Source organism: Artemia franciscana, chromosome 16 (genome assembly GCF_032884065.1).
Source record: "Artemia franciscana chromosome 16, ASM3288406v1, whole genome shotgun sequence".
NCBI lineage: Eukaryota > Metazoa > Arthropoda > Branchiopoda > Anostraca > Artemiidae > Artemia > Artemia franciscana.
The window spans coordinates 20,972,469-20,978,468 of NC_088878.1; the positions used below are offsets into that span (position 1 = coordinate 20,972,469).

The window sequence follows — 6,000 nt, forward strand, 5'->3', positions numbered from 1 at the left end:
GTACGATTTAATTTCCAATCCTAATTGCCAAGCACCGTCTCCTAAGATTATAGCCGTTACTGTGGCAATCGGATCCGAGCCCCCTTCCCGCTCGAGGCTAAATATGGGCTATATACGAAATATGGGCTAAATATGGGCTATATATAAATATGGGCTTTGCTGATTTTAATTTTTGTTCAAATCAGCATTATTTCGCACCAAATGTTGATGAAAATAGCCTAACTATAAACAAATAATGCAATCCAACAGAATCAGCAAAGTTTTGCATAACTTAGGTTTAGTCTTGGGCCAAACTTTGCCTTATTAGGGGAGAAAAGGTGGGGGGGGGGCTAGAGTACAATTGTCGCAGCGGTGGCCATTATTTTTGGAAAGAAAGTTGAGTGGGAATCGAATGGTACTAATGTCATTTTATTATAGTACTTGGTTCAGAATAGGAACTTTGATACAAGATTACTGTATCCTGCTCTGGGCCTTAATTGAGATTGCTCTGCGTATCCATTCCAGGCTCAACAGCTTTCCGAGCTAGCAAAACGCCCATATTTTTACAATTCTACCAAACAAACACGTTTTGTTCAAATTGTTCCGGCTCATTTTTCACATTGTTTTTTTTTCTGGATGGGGGGGGGGGAGGGTAAAGATCCCGAGAAAATCCAGCCAAGTGAATTGACCCCAGAAGTCCTACAAACAAAATATTATGATCGTTTTTGTGCTTAATAAAGAAGATAACTTACAAAACTTCGATTGATTTGATATGAAAAACCGGTATCACATTCAATTGCAAGATGTTGGTTTTAACTAGTACTCTTTGTAACTGCTTTACCTTCTCTTGCACTGTTTATAACTGTGATGAAGGTAAACGAAAATACCATTAAACTTCTAACCGGGTAATATTATGATGACGCAGCCCTTTTTTAATAAAAAAAATTACTGTTGTTAGGATATTTATAGTTTATACTTTAAAAAGTGGTAGTTTTCATATTACCCTAAATTATAAGTGTTCTGCTTTCAAGATATTGTAGAAGAAGAAAATAGAAAATTATTGAGAGGGAGCAAAGTAAATATTAATTGGAATTATAGAATTCAAATAACAGTTTTTTTTTGTTTTTTTTTTAATAATTTTATTGAAAATAATCATTTTTATATAATAGCAAAACAAAAGCGGAGCTTCCGAGAATGTGCTAAAATAAATTGAAAAAATAAAAAATAAAAAGAGTATGGAGCATGAGACCATTTAAAAAACCAACATAAAATAAACAACAAAACACTACAATATAAAACCCCAAAACAACACAATGAAAGATATAGAAAACAAACCCACTAAAAATATAGTTAATTTGCTTCGAAAAACTAGTTAATCTCTACCTACCGAGTCCAAGGAGTAATAAGTATATGCAGTAAAACAGGCATTTCTACTCTCCTCTCTAAGAATACCGTGATGACACAGAAAGTGCGCATTTCGATTCTTGGAAAACCGTATTTTTCGATGTTGAACAAATAATTCTCTGTCCTCCCGGGCAAAAAACAATTCCGGCTTTTCTTGTCCTTCTTTCTCCCCCCCCCCTTCCCATATAAAATTCTAAGGATCCCCACAAGAAAGAAAGCTCTATAATAAGGAAATCCCTTTTTAAGGATAATTCTTTGAAATTGACATCAGTCTGTGACAAAAATTAATTTTAGTTAAAAAAACAAGTAATTAAAAAAAACTGAACGTGTAAATAAGCCCCTTAGCTTGGTTGTGATCAAATTGTCGCTGATAGTACAAAGTCACATATACAAACATAGCAAAATTCGGTTATATCAAAGTGATTTTTGATTGACAACATTGTTTATTTGAATGGTTCAATTTCTTATAAAGTATCCACATAGTTAAATGCTTAGATATCAGAAAAAAAATACAAGATTTAAATAACTAGAATTATTGGAAAAATATATGTATATCGAAGACATATCGAAGGGCATCCGCAAAAGTTCTTTTAAGGAGAAGAGGGGGCAAGCATAGAACAATTTTTTTCAAAAGGTTATGGTTAGAAAAATGAGTTTTTACAGTAAATCCACCATATAGTTTTAAGATTCGTTGTATTCTTTATGTTTTCGGCTTTCTAGTTATCCAGAGGTAAGGCTGAAGTCTCCCTCTGCCCTCTCCCTAAGGTCCAATGACATACGTCTTTTGGGCTATAATTATTTTTGACCATGCAAAACGGCTAAAATCTAACCGATTATAAATGCTACACGATTAACTTGTCTGCAAGATCTTATTTCAAACTTTCGCCAAATTCAAAATTAGACGCTCATAGCTAATTTTTTACCGCTCGTGTGATTATATTTCCACGAAGTAAAACAACACAGATTAGTTTTTGTTTTCTATTTTTCACTCTCTCCCTTTTATTCTTCGGCCCAGCCACCTGGAGAAAAATGGCTCCTTTAGAAAAGCTTTGGCAGAAATGGATTGCAATTCCCCCTTAGACCACACTTGGTGGCATTAAACAGTAAACACTAAAAGGATAGGATCGGTGAAATAGAATAATTGAAAATGTAAACTTACTATAATAAGGTATATTCGCATGATCTGGTCTCTCAAACCAAATGCAATTCTTTAATTTTTTTTTTTTTTTTTAAATTTATGAGCTTAGTATCACACTAAATTCCGTAAATGCATTTGAAACATTGACTAAGGTTAATATTGGAAACATACTAGAGATAGAAACTAAGTAATCAACTCTACATTCTAAGTGTTTTCCACCATATTTTCGTTCACATAATTAAATATGCGAGAAAAAAGAATGGATCGAGGTGTGCTAAAATAGCCTAAATATTTATTTTTGCACCTGCTTTGTCCCAGCTGCGATTCAAATAAATCGATATGATTGTATGCATATCTTTCAATACAAATCAATCGCTTCTTTAATAAAAAAATTGTTTCTTTCTTACGAATATGTTGTTCATTCTTTTCTTTTTTAGCTATATTATCAAACCTTTAGTTTCTTTAAATATGAAATAGAATAAATTAATGCACATATTTTTTTATTTGATAATTTTGGATCAGGGTTGAAGTGATATCTGGAACCTCGTAAAGAGCGAATCACGGCCCAGAGTAACTAAAAGCTCATAAATATGTTTTGTAAAAAAGTGTCTAGTGACAAAAAAATATCATTTGAAGCTGATTCAGGGTGGTACTATAATTTTGGCTATCGTAATAGTAGAAGTCTAATACGAAAACGAGTCTGTGGGAATCTCGAATAAGAGCTTGAAACCTCTCAGAAATGGCGGTAGATCGAAAGGAAACCGCAACATTCCAGTCAACACAGTCGAAAATCCCACACAGGAGGATTAAAGTCACCCACCATGAATAACTAGAAAAAAAGCTTCTTAGAAAGGGTAGCACTGATGTCTGCTTTTTTTCTGTTTTTTTTTCTACCAAAGCTACTGCAACATCATAGAGAGATTCTTCGTGACTCAATTAAAAAACTAATAATCTACCTGATTTTTGCTAATTTGTCTCATCAACGCTATCTTGAAGTTCTATACGGCACCATAAATGGCACTTTTTAGGGTTATTTCTCGATTAGAAAGACTGGAAAGAATAGATAGGGTGTAAATATAACCTCCATAGTCAGAAACTCTTAACCAAAGGTCTAAAACGCTCCCTCTTGTACACTCTCCCTCCCAGCACCCTTAATAATTTTCATACTGACTAACAAAACTAGAAGGCTACTGCAACATCGTTAACAGATGTTCAATGGCTCATTTCAAAGCTCTTGATCATATACCTACTTTTTGCAAAATGCGTCCGGATAACGTCACCGCAAGGTGACACATGGCACCAAAAATGGACTTTTTATGTCATTCCCGGAGTTGATAGGCTTGGAAGCATAAACAGAGTACCATCAAGATCGGCATGGCCAAAAATCCTTGATCAGAAGGTTAAAATCAAACACTTCGTGGTAACGAACTGTAGTAAGGAGCGACCCGGCTCAATAGTAACCAAAACTCTAAAAAACGGAACTTTGATACCAATAGTTACATCGAAGGAATCGCATTTTAACGATGATTTCAAATATATAAGTTTCATCAAGTTTAGTTTAGATTTACCCATCAGAAGTTACGAGCCTGAGAAAATTTGCCCTATTTTAGAAAACAGGGGGAAACACCTCCTAAAAGTCATAGAATCTTAACGAAAATCAAACCATCAGATTCAGCGTATCAGAGAACCGTATTATACAAGTTCCAAGCTCCTATCTACAAAAATGTGGAATCTTTTATTTTTTGCCAGAAGACAAATCCCGGATGCGTGTTTATTTGTTTTTTTTTTTCTTTTTCCCAGGGTTGATCGTATCGACCCAGTAGTCCTAGAATTTTGCGAGAGGGCTCATTCGAACGGAAATGAAAAGTTCTAGGGCCCTTTTTAAGTGACCAAAAAAATTGGAGGGCACCTAGGCCCCCTCTCACGCTAATTTTTTCCCAAAGTCGTTGGATCAAAATTCTGAGATAGCCATTTTATTCAGCATAGTCGAAAAACCTTGTAACTATGTCTTTGGGGACGACTTACTCCCCCACAGTCCCCGTGGGAGGGGCTGCAAGTTACAAATTTTGACCAGTGTTTGCATATAGTAATGGTTTTTGGGGAGTGTGAAAACGTTTTCAGGGGGATTTTTTGGTTGGGAGGGGGGTTGAGAAGAGGGGGTTATGTGGGGGATACTTTCCATGGAGGAATTTGTCATGGGGGAAGAAGATTTCCATAAAGGGGGCGCAGCATTTTCTAGCATTATTTAAAAAAAATGAAAAAATAAATATGCAAAAGTTTTTTCAACTGAAAGTAAGGAGTAGCATTAAAAATTAAAACGAACAGATAATATTACGCATGTAAGGGGTTCCCCTCCTCCTAATACCTCACTCTTTACGCTAAAGCATTTAGTAATTTCAACTATTTATTCTACGGCCTTTGTGATTCAGGGGACAAAATTTAAGCTTTAGTGTAAAGAGCGAGGTATTGACGAGTGGGAGAACCTTCTCATATACATATTAAAAACTTACGAATATAGAAGTTTGTTACGTAAGCTAATTCGTAAGTTACATATATCTTTTACTAATGAAAACGTTCATAAAAAACTAAAGTTCTAGTTGCCTTTTTAAGTACCCAAAAAATTGGTGGGCAACTGGGCCTCCTCCCCCTCCTTTTTTCTCAAAATCGTTCGATCAAAACTATGGGAAAGGCATTTAGCCAAAGAAATAAATTGGCAAATTTCACTTTAATTATTCATCTGCGGAGAGCCGAAATCAAAATATGGATTAACTAAAAAACATTCAGAAATTAAAGATAAAAAAAAGTTTTTTTAACTTAAAGTAAGGAGCGACATTAAAACTTAAAACGAACAGAAATAACCCCGTATATGAAAGGGGCTGTTCCCTCTTCAACGCCCTGCTCTTTTCGCTAAAGTTTTTACTGTTTTAAAAATTAGAGTTGAGAGAAAGGGTTAAACGTTAGCGCAAAGAGCAGGGCGTTGAAGAGGTAAGGATCAGAGAACCTTACCTCTTCAACGAACCTTGCGTATCAGAGAACCTTGTTGTTGAGGTTTCAAGCTACTATCTACAAAAATGTGGAATTTCGCATTTTTTGCCAGAAGACAAATCACGGATGCGTGTTTATTTGTTTTGTTTTGTGTTTTTTTTTCCCAGGGGTGATCGTCTCGACTCAGTGTTCCTAGAATGTCGCGAAAGGACTCATTCTAACGGAAATTAAAAGTTCTAGTGCCCTTTTTAAGTGACTAAAAAATTGCACCTAGGCCCCCTCCCACGCTCATTTTTTACCCAGAGTCACCAGATCAAAATTCTAAGATAGCCATTTTATTCACCATAGTCGAAAAACCCAATAACTATGTCTTTGGGGACAACTTACTCCCCCACAGTCCCCATGGGAGGGGCTGCAAGTTACAAATTTTGACCCTTGTTTTTTGGGGAGTGTTAAAACGTTTTCAGGAGGATTTTTTGGTTGGGAGGGGGGTT

The 6,000-nt window shown here is 35.5% G+C and overlaps 1 protein-coding gene across 1 annotated transcript in view; it reads right to left on the minus strand.

Moving 5' to 3' along the window:
• The window catches only part of LOC136037204 (uncharacterized), a 66,393-nt gene extending 65,551 nt beyond the window's left edge, over nt 1-842 (minus strand). Inside the window, exon 1 of the mRNA XM_065719781.1 lies at nt 732-842. The gene's annotated coding sequence lies outside the window, so the exon portion shown is untranslated. The remainder of the gene's footprint in view (nt 1-731) is intronic.
• Nucleotides 843-6,000: the final 5,158 nt, after the last annotated feature.